This window comes from Pteronotus mesoamericanus, unplaced genomic scaffold (genome assembly GCF_021234165.1).
Source record: "Pteronotus mesoamericanus isolate MK-2021 breed Mesoamerican mustached bat unplaced genomic scaffold, CSHL_Meso_final contig_130, whole genome shotgun sequence".
NCBI lineage: Eukaryota > Metazoa > Chordata > Mammalia > Chiroptera > Mormoopidae > Pteronotus > Pteronotus mesoamericanus.
In genome coordinates this window covers 1,604,739-1,623,312 of record NW_026555060.1, presented here as the reverse complement: position 1 = coordinate 1,623,312, position 18,574 = coordinate 1,604,739, and the positions used below count along the sequence as shown (strand labels likewise).

General features: G+C 38.3%; 1 protein-coding gene across 1 annotated transcript in view; it reads right to left on the bottom strand.

Moving 5' to 3' along the window:
• Window positions 1–1,429: 1,429 nt before the first annotated feature.
• The window catches only part of SLC4A4 (solute carrier family 4 member 4), a 288,470-nt gene continuing 271,325 nt past the window's right edge, over window positions 1,430–18,574 (bottom strand). Inside the window, exon 25 of the mRNA XM_054591433.1 lies at window positions 1,430–1,530. The gene's annotated coding sequence lies outside the window, so the exon portion shown is untranslated. The remainder of the gene's footprint in view (window positions 1,531–18,574) is intronic.

Here is an 18,574-nt window from a genome sequence, read left to right as displayed (position 1 = left end):
TGCTGATTTATAGATTTCTCTAGGAGGTGGATTCATAGCTTTAAGCAATGAAATAAAGGCAGGCATGACAAAGAAAACATTACGAAAAAAAATTTTCACTGCTTTAACACCAATCCTTATTCTTTCATTGCATAATTTACATTCTGAGTCTTCTACATCTTTTTTCAGGTAAGCTCAAACACAGTTTCTTTTTGTATCTATATTTACTCCTGAACGTGTTCATTAGGTAACACCCTGACATTCTCTTCTCCAAAACACAGACAAACAAGGCTTCAATGGAAAAAAAAAATAGAGAGGAATGGTCTTAAAGAAAGTGAAAAAGCCAAAGTTAAAATATTTTTGGAGATTTCTTTGTCCACCCTGAAGGAGTAGCATAAAGCACAAAATTTGCTAATAAATAATGTGTAATTTTCAGAGTACTAAATGGAATCACAATGAAATGTCAAGACAGCTAAGTCATCAGGAAAGTACCTTTGTTAAGTCAACAATTCCCTGAAATAGTAGGGGTTAATATTAACATGCTTTCCTAGACAACTATCATTTTTACCATAAATCATGCAAAAATGCACAACAGAGGCCATTTTAAAAATATCTTTTAAAATATACAAACAAGGAAATATAAAAACATAATTTATAGTAAAAAAATTGTGGCAAATTTCATAAAATGGTGATCTGCTGCACCATTTACCCCAAGTAAAGCTGTTCTTCCTTCATTAAAATAAGATAAATTCAGAACATAATGACTTTATATGAATTTTTATTAAAGAAATCCAAAACCTGCAAGAGTAGATAAATTTTCAGAATTAATACAACACCAAAATATACTTCATCAATAGACATTTTGTCAGACATTTTAAAGAAAACATCAGAATTTTTTTCATTAACACTTTTTATTTTAATAAATATGGCAACAGGGGTAATATTTTCATTTGCTTATTCTTAAGTCACAGAAATTGATCAAGTTTTACTACATTATATACCAAATGCTTTCAACGAATAAATAATCATTTCATGCTTATTCTGTGTCAGACAATGCTCTGAGTAAGTAAGGGTACCTAAGGGCATGTAGGGGTGAAAAAGAACAGGAATGATTCCTTAATCTAAACATGGATAGAATCGATAGAAAATAAATCATTTTGTCTTAGACAAGCATGGATAGTGATTACAAAATCTTGATAACCACATGTCAAATACTATAAAGTGAATTGTTTTAAACAATCACAGCTGCATTCTGTATGCTTGTTAAGTACCAGGCATTCTTCTAAGGACCTGGTAGAGTGTGCTGTGTCTACACTGCACAGAAACCCTATGAAGTAGATACTATAATAGGACTTTGGGTCACATGTGACCAGAACCCAACTTACAGAATCCAGCAATAAGAATGTAGGTAGAACTCTGAAACCACTGACACCGGGTGTTAGAAGAAATGCAGTCATGTTTCTTATTCTCTCTGCCATCTCTGTTCCTCTTCGCATGCCCTCAGCACTCTTCTTTCTTGGTCTGTAGATGAACTTCCTCTGGTTCTCATGTCTATATGACCAAAAACACAACCACTAATAGCTCTCAAGTTTTACATCTTAAATTTTTAACACCAAAGAAAAGCTATCCTTTCTGAGCTGCAATTCTAACGTTCCTGGAAAAGGATCACAACTGGTCAAGGTTTACTCAGATGCCCAGCACCAGGCCAGCAGTGCTCAATAGGTCATGCCTGTGGTATCACGTTATAAGATCTTGAAATGTCAACATGTCTGATTATACTTTCTGTTATGCACATTCATCTTCCCCCTAATTGATTAGAGAAATCCAGAAGCTTTAGTATTTTTTTCTACAAGGAAAGTAAAAAAAAGAAAATACATTTCCATTCATTTGTAAGTTTTGTTTGGTTGCTGTTGGCCGGTTGGATTTTGTTTTGTGTTGTTTTTAATGCTCCTTAACTAGTCTCTTGAGACTCTAAAGGAAGTCCCTAAAGGAAGTGGGTCAAAGAGTTTATATAACAAAAATGAAAAAGTGGAAAAGAGGGGGAAAATGACTCCAACTTTGATACTTGGAAGGAAGGCAGCTGAGGGTTACTTGGGCTGAGAGAGAGGAAAGGAAATGGTGGGGCCAAGACCCCAGAAAAGGACAGAACCTCCAGAGCAGAAAGTTCAGAGGGGACTTAAGGATGAGAGGAAGGCGTTAACATGAAAACATGGCCCATTTTCATAAAGTGGCCAACCGTAGGGAGAGGGAGAGAAACATAGATTCGAGGGAGAAACATCGCCTGGTTGCTTCATATATGTGCCCTGACTGGGGATTGAAGCTGCAGCCTAGGTATGTACCTGACCAGGGACTGAACCCTCAACCTTTTGATGTATGGGAGGACACTCCAACTGACTCATCCACACTGCGCAGGGCTATTCACCAATTCTTATTAAGAACATGCCACAATACCTTCTAATAGTAGGTACTCAAGAAATAAATGCTGAATACAGTGTGAATAAATAAATCCCCTATGTATACCTTCTTTGAGGTATAGCTATTTATCACACTGCTTTATCATTTGCACTTTTCTTGTGATATAGTAAAACATAAACTAATTTGAAATGTCTTTCAGCTTTGAACTTAGAAGTAATAACTTTCTGCCATCTCTCAAAATAATTGGAATAAGCCAGTATCACAAAGTCAATGTGGAAATCCTTTTAGCATAACTGCTAAAAAAAACTGGGGAATAAAAGAAATTAGAACAACGCAGGCCAGAGAACAAAGGGATTCAGACCTGAATGATTTCCACCTTTGGCACGCATATCAATCACAGGTGACAGCAGCAACCACTCTGCAGCGACAGAGAAGAGCTGCACTGATTTCCATTAGACTGGCTTCCGCTAAAGTAGATTAATTCTTAGTCATCAGAATCTGATTTGGGCTCCTACTTAGCTGGCTAATTTTCAGCCTATGGGAATAAAGTCGCGGTAACTCTTGATCATTTCATGGAAAAGAAACCCACAAAGATAAAAGAAAAACAACACACCAAGAGGCTACCGATGTCAAATATTTCCTGCCTCTCTGGGCCATTAAACATCGTCTGGTTAGAGTTTACTTTAAAGGCATAATTCCCCTAGTAATTAGGAGTGGGATTGCTAGGGTGCATAGTTTACTATTCGGAAAAATGTCACTGGAGCAAGGCTAATTAAACCTTTGCTTTTCATCACGGTCTAGCTCTGGTTGCTATAGTTCTCTGTGATATGAAGCAATGGTCTTGGGCTATACTTTATTTCCCAAGAAATATAGAGTGCTTTAGAGCAAACAGCAAGCGGAAAAGAATTTTCCAGTAGGCACTTGATTTTTAAGGAAGTAGTAATTGACGGTTTTTCTTCACTTTATTTCTTACATTAAAATGGCTGTGCTTCCTTTATAACTAGCTTGGCTCAAACACACATGTATTTATTAAATGCATATATGTCCTCCAGAGGCATTTTGCCAGACACTGAACACAAAATAACGACTAATTGCTGGGCCTACCCTTGAGTTACCCATCATCCACTGGGGAGACACTGTGATAAGTGCACTTAACAGGAGGTAAATACAAGATGCTGTGTCTGGGAAGTTAAAGGAGGCAGCTCACAGGCAGAGTCACCATCGAGCTGAGTCTTGAAACATAAGTAGGCTCTTACCATGATAATGAACTTTCAGTTAAACCTGGCAGAGTATAGTTCCCTCTTGGACTCCTCTATAGAGATCTATTTTTAAATAAACTTCTTTATTTTGGAATAATTTTAGATTAAAAAAATTACAAAAGAGAAGTTACAAAGGTAACAGAGTTTTCCCTGACAGTAACATCCTACTTGACCATGGTAAATTGATCAAAACTGAGAAATTAACATTGGAATGACACTATTAGTTACACAACAGGCATTATTCAGATTTCACCTATTTTTTCACTTATGTCCTTTTCCTGTCCCAGGGTTCAATTCAGGATAGAAACAACATTGCATTTAGCTGTCATGTCTTTTTTAGCCTGCTCTAATATGCAGCAGTTTATCAGTTTTTTCTTCTGTTTTTATGACTAATAATTTTAAAGAGAATTGACCAGGTATTTTTGTAAAACATATTCCAGTTTGGATGTGTCTGATGTTTTCTCATGATTAAATTATAACGATGGGTTTGGGGGAAGAATATCAGAGAGATGAAGTGTCCTTATTGCATCAAATTGGAGGTACATAGTACCAAGATGACATAGCGCCATTGAGGTTAACCTCTGCAACTCGATTAAAGTACGATTTTCCAGGAATGGCAAAGTTGTCATTTTCCCCTTTTCTCACCTCTTCCTTGTCAAAGAAGTCCAGCCCACACTCAAAGGGAGGCGGAATAATTCCACCTTCTGGATAGGGGAATATTTACATATATTATCTGAATTATTTTGCAAGGAAGATTTTTCCTCCTCTCCATTTTATTTATCTATGTAATCATTTACTTCAATTTGGACTCATGTATATTTATTTTGCATTTTGAGTTATTATCCAATATGATATTATTTATTTTGTTGCTAAAATCGTCCCAGCTTTTCCATTGGAAGAACCTTCAGGTCAGCTCTCATGTCTTTTTGACAGACCCCCATATTTATATGCTCTTAGAACTTCTTTGCTTTTTGGCAGAAGATGCTACAGGATCATACCATTGAAGGGGCCAAACTCTAAAACTAGGTCAAGTCTAGGCCGAAACAAGAAACAGGAACTAGGAACTAAGCTGAAAGACTAAACAACCTCAGGGTGCTGCAACTTGCAGATGGGACAAGGACAACACGATGTGAGCAGACTAAGGGGAACAAGTTGACCCAAACTAGAACAAACAATACCCCAAGATGAAGGGAAGAATTAGAGCCCCCCCTTAGTAACAAGATAGGACAACGGTTGAGCCTTGCCTCAGATAAACAGCCTGACCACAGAGTAGGGGGGCCCAGTAACAGCCTTGAACCCAATCAGTAGAAAAGAAGCTGCCTAAAGTAGCCTATCGCTAACTGCCACTTCCCGCCCTTGTATCCTGCTTGCTTGCTCTGCTTATAAAAACCCGTGTACCCTTACAGCGGGGCGCCTTTTTCCTTTCGAGGGAAAGGTGGCCCCTGCGCAGGTAAAACTTGGCCAAATAATAAAGAGTGTGTGATCAAACTCTAATTCCTGAGCTCATACTTGCGGGGATCGTAACAACCATCTTATTCATAGACCAACCCTCAGCTCAGCCGTTCCCCAGTGAACCCCGTCTCCTTTTATTGGAGATGAGTGTTTAGTAACCAAGATATGGACACGGGGTGTGGATTTTCTGCAGTGTGTTATAAGCTGAAATAAAAACACGCGGATGGAGAACACGGGAAAAGTGATGGCCAATAAATAATGGAAGCTGGAAAACAATTGGCCAACTGAAAAGTGCCTCAACAAGCTAAGAAACATAAACGGTCAACCAGCAGTGGAGGAAATACAAAAGCAAGCCAGTTGACATCACAGAACCTCCGAAAGCCTTAGAATTGGAGGCACGAGCTACCTCTGAAATTGGGAGTGTAGGTGGGCTAAAACGAGGATAAAAGGCCATAGAATAAGCCGTTAGATGCTTAGATCCCCTCCCACACTCAGGCAATTATCCCTCCTCACACCAGCACAAGTCTGGGAGTTACTCTCCCTAGTTCAATGGGAAGGACTCTGGACTTGGGAACAGGAGGCTCAGCTGAGGATGGGAATGTCAGATGGAAAATGAGAATTAAATTAAAGGCTCTGTATGGAATTTTGAGCCCTCATAGTCCCCTATGTTAATTTGTCTCCGAGGACACTGTCAGTCAGATTAAAGGGGTGCTCGTTGGATAAACTGGCCAGACCAAGAGGCAACACCCATAGTCAGTGACAGCTGGGGGTCCCGACATAAACGATGCGGTCAGCCTGCCTCACAGTAAAGCCAGCCAGTCAGCGATGCATGTCCATAGAATGCGCAGTAACCAATTTTTCCCCATCTTTTGTTGTGAAAGGCATCGTCCATGAAGGATGTAGGTAATGTGAGTACACATATATATGTGTTTATGTATGTGAAGAATTTATATATATACACACACAGATACACTGAGATTTTTAAGGTTATTTGTACCTAGAAATGCAGCAGTACCCTAACAAAAACCTAAGCTGTGCGACAGTGGCTCAGGGGCCAGCCAGTGGGCAGTGAGGAAACTGTTAATGGAGTCTGGGAAGGGGACAGTCCATGTTTTGCATTGGCAAAACATTTGGTAAAACCGTTGTTTGAAATAGCTTGGAAGACAGCTAATGGGTTGAGCGAGCCTTGGATTTAGGCACAGATTTTGGCAAACAAAGTTAGTGGCATACCTTACTCCCTACACACGTATTACGAGATAAATAAATTTGGTGCTTTTTGTTTTGTTTTGTTTTGTTTTGTTTTTTTAAGTCCATTTGTTATCAGAGATGAAAGGGAATAGAATTAATAGTGTTTTTCTTTCCCTAACATCACAGGCAAAATGAGAGAGCATTTGAGCTACAAAATTAACCTCATTCCAAGGAACAAATCAAATATATGGACATAATACCCTTTATTAAAACTTTTGCATTAATTAAGATGGAGCCTGTGAAATCCTTTTGGTTGGATGAAGTAGTTCATGGATAAGAAACTAAAGGCAGGAATCTACAGCTATCTCCAATAAACCTGATTTGCTCTAGTTACCTGTAATTAAATTCAGAGAAAAAGGCATGTCTTGAAAGAATTGCAAATGGGGTCATGGGTACTTGAAGCATGCTAGAATCAAATTTTCAAAAGCCTAATTCTGAGAGTATTATGCTATTTAGGGCTAAATATGACTGTGACTATTTTTGACTAAAAATGCCCCTTGGGGCCCCCAATATTTCATGTACAGTGATTAGGCTGAGAAAGCTGTTTAGCCCTGAGGAGGACATATTCTTCAATGTCCTTTCAGTTGTGGCCAAGAAGAATATTGGAGAAAGAAACACTTTCCAGAGCATAAGGTCAAGAGCCACAGAGAAAAAGAGGCTAACTGGGACCTTATTCTCTGGGAATAGAAGGGGGTTCTATCTAACCCAGGAGTAGACCTCGTCCTCAGAGTGCTGGCGGTGGGAGGGGGAAAGTCTTGAAACGTTTACCCAATGTGACTTCAGAACTGCTTCGTGCCTCTCCTTATTTCTCTTTCTGAAAGAGAATATCCATTGCAGTTACCCTCTCTCTCTTCTATCAATGCATTTTGGGTGCACGGGGTCTCCTGATGAAAAGAAGCCACACTCAGCCCTGATGTAATAAGGACAATCGCAAAATTGTTTACTTTTGTTTTCATGCTGTTCCTGGACTTTGGATTTTTCTCATCTAGGGGAGGGGGAATGAGTATAGTTTATGTGCAGAACAGGAGGAAGTAAATATTAGTGTACAGGACTGGAGACTGTGCCAGACTGTGTTTTGAACTATTTTTCATTTGCCATCTTTCTCTGAGGGAGGATTATACATCCTTCCCTGTTAACCTAGGCTTGGTTATGTGACTTACTTAGGGCAATGAAATATGAACAGAAGCTTTAATAGCCACCAATGGTTCTCCTGTGCTCTCTTTTCCCCGTGCCATGAGTTCGGCTGCATCCAGATGGGAGTACTCCATCAACCTGAATCTCACAGCAAAGAAGATGCCACGGAGCAGAGCTTCAGCCAATCTGCAATGAACGGTGCGAAAGTCAGAAGGAAACCTGTGTTGTTATAAGCCTATGATTTTTGAAGCCTCTGTTGCCTCAATATAATTTTGCCTGAACTGACTGATATGGCTCTTCTTTCCTTTTTGGAGCTTTGCTGAACATACTGCCTTTTTCAAAAATGTCCTTGCGCCTGCAGCACATAAATGAGATGTGAGTTTCTAACATACTCTCACCCCCACCAAACAGAGGAAAAACATACTTTAAGGGACTGGAAGAACTATCAGCCTAATGCCTGTGCTTGTTTTGAACTGGAAAACTGAAGTTACTCTCATGATACCAGAGAAACAAAAGGCTTGGGTGTCTAAGATGGCTGGAGAAAGCCTCTGCTTTAGAGCTAGTTGCCCATTTATTGGCTTCTAAACTATCACCAAAAGTATGTATATTTTCATCTCAGTGAGATATCTACTTGATGAGTCCATTGGTTTGTCATTGTAGAGGGAACTAGGGCTAACAGCTAAAAGATCTCAGAATATTTATCCACAAAAAGGAAAAAGAACAACAACTGGTCCTGTCTGACAAATGGGGAGGAGGGCTGGATTACTGAAAAATCTGTTATATAATTTTTTCTAATTTTATTTTCAATTACAGTTCACATTTAGCATTATTTTGTGTTAGTTTCAGGTGTACCGCATAGTGGTTAGACAGTTATATACTTTACAAAGTGCTCCCCCAGATATTTCAAATACCCGCCGGCACCACACATAGTTATTACAGTATTATTGACTGTATATATATATATTTTATGTGAAAACTTTTACTTTACAAAGCATGTCACTAAAGTGAATTGTTATAATACATAGTATAGCTTAGTGGTTAAGAGGTGAGACCCTGGAGCCAGGTTGCTCCCGTCAGCTCTGCCCTTAATTAGCTGCACGGTTGTCTTAGGTTGGGCTCCTGGGAAACAGGCTCTGAGGCAGAGATTTCCATGCAGGACGCTTATTGGCGGGTTCCCTTGGGATCGACACTTGTAAGAGAGTGAGGGGAACAGGGATGAGGGAAACATTTAACTGTGACGTAGCTGCGTCAGAGGCCCCGGCTCATGCCCACGGGGAGTGCTGGGGCAGCAACGGCTTCTCAGAGATGTCCCGAATTGAGGTGAGGGGGCCTGAAGGTCAGCTGCCCCCGAGGGAGGGCAGTATCTTTGGGGGCAACAACTTTCTGCGGCCAAAGGAAATTCCTGGGAAGGGACTCAACTGTGACTGGCAGCAGCCAACACACCTATATCGAGAGCTTGGGTGCTGAAGGATTGCTGGGAAGGGCACCCCAGCACTGTAGTTACTGTAAACAAGTTACAGAATCCCTCTGTGCCTTGGCTTCTTCATCTATAAAATGGGAGAAATGACAGTACCTGTCTCATTGGGCGGTTACAGAGATGACCTGGAACATTGCCTATCGCATAAGGAGATTATATAAGCAGTGGTTAAATAAATAATTGCCCTCTAGAGGTTTTCAAAGAATAAACCTTAACAAAGAGATAGGGCAGTTTTATAATTAGTCTATTGTTTCTATGGGCACAGTCACTCTAAAAAAGTAATTTTAAATATTGGAAGGTGGTTAATTCTCAAGTAGTTTAGAACTTCTCCATGAAAATACTAAGAAAAGTATTCACTTGCTTGGAAACTGCTTTTTAGCCAATCAAGCAAATGTAAAATTGATCTCAGGCTATAGTCAAATTATTATATATTTTGAATTGCTGAAATATGAATTAAAGAAGTATAATTTTTGCCAGGTGCTAAACTAAATATCTTACATGTATTTTTCCTGTTCCTCATTATAACCAGCTCGAGAGACTCTATGCTGTTATTACCTGTATGTACTGATGGGGCCCTGAGTCTCAAGGTTTTGCAGGATTCAAAGCTGATTTCTAGGGCTTGATGCTTAACCACTGCACTCTCCTTCCACGTAAGTGACCCCCACGCTCAGCTCTTTCAAGCATTTGAAATATTTGATTTCTTAAGCATTGCGCTAGAAGAAAATGCAGCCTACTGGTATTATCCCTCACAAGGGTTCCTATTGAAGCCCAACATAATCATTCTACAGCAGGTTTTGTTTGTTTTTTTTTCAGCTTCTTAACGGAAGATTCAAGCCTCCCATCTCAGATAATAGATATTTAAGATACTAAAATGTTAAACTGAACTTGTATTCATAATGAAGAGGTCAGCTTGCCCGGTATTCTGGAAGCATTATATAAAAAGATATATTTTGTATTAAATTACATTATTTAGTATGAGGATATATATCATGACATCAAAAATATACTCAGCACTTTTTAAATCATAGCGTCTAATCAAGTCTCACCCTTCAAAAAGCTGATCCTTTAAAAAACACTTACATATCATCACTAATCCACTAATTCATAGCTACTTGTAGTTCTGCCTAAAGTCAGCAATTGTGTCTGCCAGTGGAGAAACCTAATCAATAATTGAAGCTCCACAACTGTGAAGCTCAACCGATGCATCCTCTTAACAATTCTATCACTGAATCTCAATGTTTAAAATATCCTGACTAGGCTGAATTTTTACCAGGACAGCGTGACGTACAAGGTCAAGTTAAACAGGATAAAAGAAGACAGCAGTCTTCAGACACTCAAGAACGGTTGTTTTTGAAACAGAACATATTACTGCACTATTTCACCTTTCAACTCCTATCTTTCCCACCCCATTATACCCCTCCAACTTGTTTAGGTAGTAGACTAAGTTACCTCGAGCTCCAAAAAGATAGGCCTTAACTCAAACCCAACCCCAGAAGATGCTAATCAAATTCCCCTCAGAAAGTGACTGCTCTAAGTGTGGGTGGGTAATTCAAATCTGCCCAATGAGACGTAAGAGGAAGTCTACTGAGCAGAACTTCTTTTCCCAAATATAAAGGCAAAACCTTGCTGAGAGAAAACCCTTTGCCTGTCCATCCACTTCTTTCTGTGTTAAAACAATGACTGAAAGGGCAACAGCTATCCTGTGAACATGAATGAAAGAGCCAAGAGGAGCACAGAAACACCAGCCCTGACAGACTGTCGTCTGCAGACAAACATCTACACACTGAACAAAAGCCAGAAGCTGTCTAACCCAGACTATTTAACCCAAAATTAACAGCAGTTCTTCCAACCACATTGCTGATTGATACAGGGGGCCCATGTTTCTGTTTTTCCCCCCTTACATTCTGTTAGGTGCCTTTTACATTTTCAAGAGAAATCTCATTTACATTTGGTTCTGTAACAACTTTTAATGTTCTGTGCTGTGTCTATGGGTTGGTTCTGAAATGTTGAAACCAATAAAATAGTGTTTCCATTATTATGGCTCTGTTAATATTTTAGTAGAACCGAGTAGTAAACTATAGTTACACATTTAAAATAATTACACCCAAGCCATTAAAGATTATCCAATTCAAGCAAATTCTGTTTCTTTACATCCCATAAATAGGTCAAAATTTAAGTCTTCTATATATTTGGTGTATTTACTGCCCATAGAATATTTTTATATTTTCTGGAGTTCTGATTGCTTTTGTTTTCTCTTCGGCAACATAAACATTAGACTTCTTCACTATATCCTCAATATCATCCAGGTTCTTACTTCTTAGAGTCTAGAGCATGTTTTTCCTTAAAGTCGGTTAAGTTCTACTCCAATTTCTTTTTTTTAAAGATATTATTTATTTATTTTCAGAGAGAGGGGAAGGGAGGAGGAGAGGGAGAGAAACACAGATGTGTGAGAGAAACATAAGTTTGTTGTCTCTCACACACCTCTAACCAGGGACATGGCCAGCAATCCAGACATGTGAGTTCCCTGACTAGGAATCAAACCGGTGACCTTTCGGTTCACAGGCCAGCACTCAATCCACTCAGCCACACCACCCAGGGCTCTACTCCAATTTCTTAACATATGGAGTTTCACTTTCTTGTGCAACTTATGTTTTTCCATAACGTAACAATTTTCTAATTGTTCTTTTTTCAATGCCTTTATCTTACACACAAGTTTTTCATGTTCTTGGTTATTTTATTTATTTTGTGAAGTACCTTTTCTATGTACTTTCCCAAAGCCTTCTGTCCTTCTATTTTAATTCAATTGCTGGTCCTCTAGGCCTGATGCACACCTATTATTCTGGACATACTGTTCAATATGGTTGAGTTGACTGCTTTTTGCGAACTTGACTCTGTCTTGATGTAATCCCTCAGAAAGGTATATTCTTGAGTAATTTTCTAAAAATAGGCTGGTGAAAGAAACACTCTTGTGTTCTGAAATTTTTATTCTTGGTAATCTGAAATTGCAAACTGCTATGCATATATATTTTTAAATTATTTGTTGTTCTGGGCATTCAGATGTGTATATGAAGATGTGTATCTATCTTCATTTCTGAAAAAATGTATTATTTTATAGATTGATACACTTGCCTTTTCTTTCATATTTTTCTCTTTTCTTTTGAGTCTATGTTTTTGGGATACTTTATAACCTTTATCTTCCAACTATTCTTAATTTTTTAAAACTGGAAATAGTGTTTTTAACACCCAAGTGTTTTCTTTCATTCTTTGATTGTTCTCTATGATCCTATTCAAATTTTGTACAGGTAGTGTTTTCCAAGTATAAAGCAAATTAGAATGATTTAAAAGTTACCTTCTTTGCTTATTTTGAAACAAGCAAACAGTTGTTTTCATAGGGTTGAAAACAGTTGTTTCCATAGGGTTGATCTTTCCTATTACTATCAGTCTTTCTCAGTAATGCTTAAAGGATTTCTTCAAATTTTTTGTCATTCCTTTTCCATACATCTGTTCACAATTCAGAATGAGAGAAAAATATTTGAGGGAGAGCTTTATGTCTGTGGGTGTGTCTTGTTGACTTTAAGGCATAAGTGTACAGAAAGACAATTATTCATTAATGTTAGATGAGTAGATTTTGTTGTTTTTTTTTTAAACAGGGTTCCCAATCTCAATTTCTTCCAAGGAAAGGAAATTTCTTCAATTTTCAATTATCTTAGAGAAGAACTCTGATTTTTTTGTTTGTTTTAACCTAAGGATAAGAGCTTAGCATTAGGCTGATTGACAAGCAGAGGTAGGAAGCGGTGTTCTAAATACACACACATCCTATTAATATCCACTCTCAGTCCTACTTCTCATTCCCGTCCTTTGTGCTACCTGCATATCTGAGTCGGAGCCTTACTGACATTTTCCTAGCCATTTATCCATGGCCTTAATTGCATCCTCCTTCACATGTTTTCTAGGTTGCAGCTTTATCATCCAAACCTGCATTTATCTTTCATCCTTAGAGTTTTGCGGGAGTCTCTGGTCAACCTGTAATACATTCCATAATTTTTTATACATGTACAATCATTTTAATGGAGTCTTACAAATAAGTCTTGTTTACCAGTTTGGACAAAAGTCACTTTTACTTTAAAAAAAAAAAAAATCCTGAACTCAGGGTAGGGAGTATATATTTTCAGCAGGCAAACCTAGGGGCATAGGCGCCAATCAATAGAAGGTTAGCTCAGTAATCCTGGTAGTAGGTGAAGGACGGAAGGTATTAGGTTATCTAGGCTAAGATATTTGTAAAAAGTTAATTATTTAGACCTAGTAATGAGGTAGCATAGACTAGAACTTGTGATTCATTGAGTGAAATGCAGAAGAGGTGGGAATTATGAATGACATTCAGGCCTCTGGTTTAAGCAACTCTGTGGCTGATGGCATCACTTGTTGACATAAGGAATATAAGAGGGTGTTCTGGTGGGATAGGCAAAAGAGTTCAATTTGGACATAACATGTGTTATTTAATACTCTGAGATCAGTTGCATGTATAAGTTCAGGAGAGAGATCTGGGCTGAATGTGCAGATTTAGTAGATATAAGCTTAGAGATGCTATTTGATGCCAGGGGAATGGGCCTGATTGCCCTGACAGAACATGAAAAATAGGAATCAGGCCTCAGGCAGAATCCTGAAGAATACTAATTCTAATATTAATACTAATAAGAAGAGGAAGAGGAGCTCACAAAAGCAAGTGAGAAGGTGCAAAAAAAGAGGACATACTTAAGAAGCACTAGTACCTAAGTGCTCAAGGAAGGGGCAAAAAAAAAAAAAGCCATGAATTTATTTCTGGGCTCTCTATTCTGTTCCACTGATCTATGCGTGTTTTTATGCCAGTATCAGGCATAAACTGCCATGGTCTGGTAGTATAGTTTGATGTTAGGTAACATGATTCCTCTTTGTTCTTTCTCAGTATGGCTGTTGCTATGAGGGGCCTTTTGTTGTTCCACATAAATTTTTGAAATATTTCTTCTAGTTCTGTGAAATACATCATTGGAATCTTGACACAAATTGCATTGAATCCAAACTACTTTGAGTAGTATGGACATTTTACTCAGGTTAATTCTTCCTGTCCATGAATATGGTATGTGCTTTCACTTATTTCTATCTTGTTCAATTTCTTTCTTAAGTGTCTTATAATTTTCTGAGTATAGATCTTTTACATCTTTGGTTAGGTTTATTCTTAGGTATTTTATTCTTTTTGAAGCAATTGTGAGTGGGATTGTTTTCTTGATTTCCCTTTCTGTTAGTTCATTATTGGCATGAAAAAATGGAACTGATTTCTGGGTATTAATTTTGTAACCCCCTTCTTTGCTGAATCCACTTATCAGTTCTAGTAGTTTCTTGGTGGAACTTTTGGGGTACTCTATGTATAGTATCATGTCATCTGAAAATAAGACAGTTTTATTTCTTCCTTTCTAATTTGGATGCCTTTTATTTCTTCTTCTTGTCTGATTGCTGTAGGTAGGACTTCCAGTACTATGTTGAATAAGAGCAGTGAAAGCGGACATCCCTGTCTTGTTCCTGATCTTAAGGTGAACGCTGGCAGTTTTTGCCTATTGAGTATGATGCTGGCAATGGGTTTGTCATATATAGCCTTTATTATGTTGAGTTGTATTCCTCCTATTCTTACATTGCTGAGTTTTGATCATAAATGGGTGCTGGATTTTATCAAAAGCTTTTTTATGCATCTATTGATATCATCATGTGGTTTTTAGCCTTCATTTTGTTTAAGTGGTGAATCACATTTATTGATTTGTGAATGTTGTACAAACCTTGCATTCTTGGAACAAATCCCACTTGACCATGGTGTATGATCATTTTGATGCATTGCTGTATTCAGTTTGATAATATTTTGTTGAGGATTTTAGCATCTATGTTCATCAGGGATATTGGCCTATAATTTTCATTCCTTGTAGTGTCTTTATCTGGTTTTGGAATTAGGATGATGCTGACCTCATAAAATGTGTTTGGGAGCCTTCCTCCCCCTTGAATTTTATAAAATAGTTTGAGGAGAGGTGTTTACAGTCAATTAATATTTGACAGAGGAAGCAAGCACATACAATGGGCTACAGATAGTTTATTCAATAAATGGTGTTGGGGAAATTGGGCAGATATGTGCAGAAAAATGAAACTAGACCACCTTCTTGCACCACAGACAATAATAAAATAGAAATGGATCAAAGACTTAAATGTTAGACCTGAAACCATAAAAATCCTAGAAGAAACCATAGGCAGCAAAATCTAAGATGTTGCTCATGGCAATTTTTTATCGGATATACCTTCCCAGGCAAGGGAAACAAAAGGAAAAATAAACAAACTACATCAAACTAAAATGCCTTTGCACCACAAAGGAAATCATCAACAAAATAAAAAGACAACCCACAGAATGGGAGAACATATTTGCTGATATATCTGAGAGTTAATACTGAAAATTGGTACTTACAAAACTCAGCACCAGAAAAAAAAAACCACCACCAAACCACCTGTTTGAAATATGGTCAAAGGACCTGAATAAACACTTCTCCAAAGAGGACATATAGGGTGGCCAATAGACATATGAAAAGGTGCTCAGTGTAACTAATCATCAGAGAAACGCAAATCAAAACCACAATGAGATATCACCTCACACCTGTCAGAATGCCTATTATCAATAAGTCAATAAACAACAAGTGCTGGCAAGGATGTGGAGGAAGGGGAACCCTTTCGCACTGTTGGTGGGAATGCAGATTGGTGCAGCCACTGTGGAAGGCAGTATGGAGACACCTCAGAAAATTAAAAATGGATCTTCCTTTTGACCCAGTGATCCCACTTCTAGGAATATATCTGAAGGAACCCAAAACACTACAACAGAAGAACATAAGCACCTCTATGTTCATTGCAGTGTTATTTACAGTCGCCACGATGTGGAAGCAGCCCAAGTGTCCATCAATAGACGAGTGGATAAAACAACTATTGGACATTTACACAATGGAATACTACTTGGCCAAAAAAAAAAGAAGAAATTTTTACTGTTTGCAACAGCATGGATGGACCTGGAGAACATTATGCTAAGTGAAAAAAGCCACTGGTTTCTTTCTCTGCATAGTCAGCAGAGAAAGGCAAACACCATATGGTTTTACTTGTATGTGGAATCTAATAAACAAACTGAACTGAAAAGCAAAAGAGACAGACTTATGGATGGTGAGCAGGATGAAGCTAGTGGTGGGGAGGGGGAGGTTAGAGGGCGGAGGGATTGAGCAAAAAGGAAAAAGGACTCATGGACATGGACAACAGTGTGGTGATTGCTGGGGGCAGAGGGGTATAAGGGAACCAAATGGTAATGGAGAAAATACAATAAAGATTAAATTGTTTGAAAAGGCATGAAAAATTTTAAGATGATTCAGGCAGATATATGAGAAAATCCAGAATGCTGAAATGTCCAGCAGCTCTCTTGTCCACACGATGTACTCACCTAGCAACACACAGCTCTGACCCAGCCCAATTGACATCCTTATGGTTATTCAACTAAGTGATCACTGTGATAAATCTGGTAACCATTTGTCACCATACAAAGCTATTAAAACACCACTGACTATCCCCTGTGCTGAACACTACATCCCTGTGACTTATTTAGGATTGGAATTTTGTGCCTCTTATTCCACTTCACCTTTTTCACTATCCCGCCACCCTCGTCCCCTCTGGCAACCATCAATTTGAGAAGCTGAGTTCATTTGCTTTGACCTAGAAGAGTCTGGGACATAGTAGGTCCAATAATAATTGAACAGACATGTGGCAGTTCTCTGCCCTGCACCATTCTGTTTTATACCTCCCAGGTTTTGAATGTCTTTGTCCATTTTCTTAATTCCTCTCAGACACCATTTGTCTGGTAAAATTTTTTCACCCAAACTGACAGGTAGCCTCTGAAACTTTTTCTGACAATTTGACCTCTTAAACTGAAAAGGAAGTGGCAACCTCCTTATGTGGGCGTCCGCTGTACCTGACACACACTTGTATTGCAGCACTGAAAAGTTTTTTATTTCACTACTTTGTTTACATGTACTTCTTTCCATTTGACTGTGAGTTACTTAAAGTTAGGAATCATATCTTTTATGGTTCTTTAGCAACTACCCCATTTAACACTTATAAATGAATGAATGAACAAAAATAGAACATAGTTCAGTATTTTCTGGTGGCCCCATATCGCCATTTTGAGCATTAATTGCAATACCCTTTACTTTTGAGACATTTAATCAATAGACTTTAATTAATATAAAATCAATTCATTTTTTACCTTTAAGACCTGTTGTGGCATCCTTGCCTCTGTACCAAATAGCCTGATTCTTAACTTCTTAAGTACGCTGTATACAGTTTCTTAAAAAATATCTTCTCTTTTCCTATCAGAACTATGCTAGTCTTACTCAGTTTTCCTATTAGTCTTCTCTGTTGTTTCTCATCTCCTATGTTTTGAGAAATCCAAAGATGGCCAAGACTAACAAATTCAAGCATTTTGAATAAAATAGAGTCTGAATGAGAATTTCAGTTCTTCTCCCACAACTATGGTGCCCAAGCTGGGGTGCCCAGACCTTGAGATGGATGGTTTCGTGGTACGGAGGCCCCTGTCTTACTCTCTTGTTCGCAGGTAGCTTAGGCAGGTCAGTAGTATAATGAAGAATGGCTGAGGGGCACATTTCCTTTTCATAGTATTAATATGCCACAGAGAATGCGACCCTGATTTCTTAACTCAGTTATTGGTATATATGGCAATATTTGATGAATTCTTTGTGGGTATGTGAAAAAATTACTCAAATTCTCCAGGAGGATGATCTACTCTGAGCATGTCTTCTGCTGCTTCTTCCCGCTCAGTGATACAATCCAACACCATCCCCTACCACCCACTATAACCACCGCCACCGCTATCAATATGCTTGGAGTTCTTGCCTCTATTTAAATTTCCAGATTGAAAGATCCTTTTGACCATTGTCCCTGCCTTACTTTTTTTTTTTTTTAAAGCAACTTCTACTGCTATTGGTGGTTCTTTCTCACGCCTTCTATTTACTGCTCCCAACCTCCACCATCACTCTCTGATTATAATTTAGGAACTGAAATTTCCTAAAGAGTTGTAAATATTACACACAATCATGACAAGTCCAGCAGGAAGTGTGTGTATGTATGTTCAGTCATGTACCATTCCAGGATTTTGTTCATTTGAATACTTATTTTTGAACAAGTGCTTTGCTTAGCAGGGTTTTCTTTTTCTTTGAGAACTTTACTATATATATCAATATATATTGTGAAAAAGAATGTAAATGGAGCCACTTCACAGTGGAGTCTGAGTGCCATCCCAGAGGAATTGCCTTGCAGCTCTTACCCCTCAAACCTTTCAGATGTTAAAACTGGGCAAAATTACCTTTGGCCTGGGCCTAAAGCAACATTGTATTCCAAATAACCCTTCGCGAAGATAACAGGAGAGCAGACATTATGACTATCAGAGTGAAAATTATAGACATTCTTTAGAATTAGCATCACTGTGTTAGCTTATCTGCACTAATAGCAATTCCTTTCTTCTATTTATGTAATTGTTCCCCTTCCCTTCCTCATA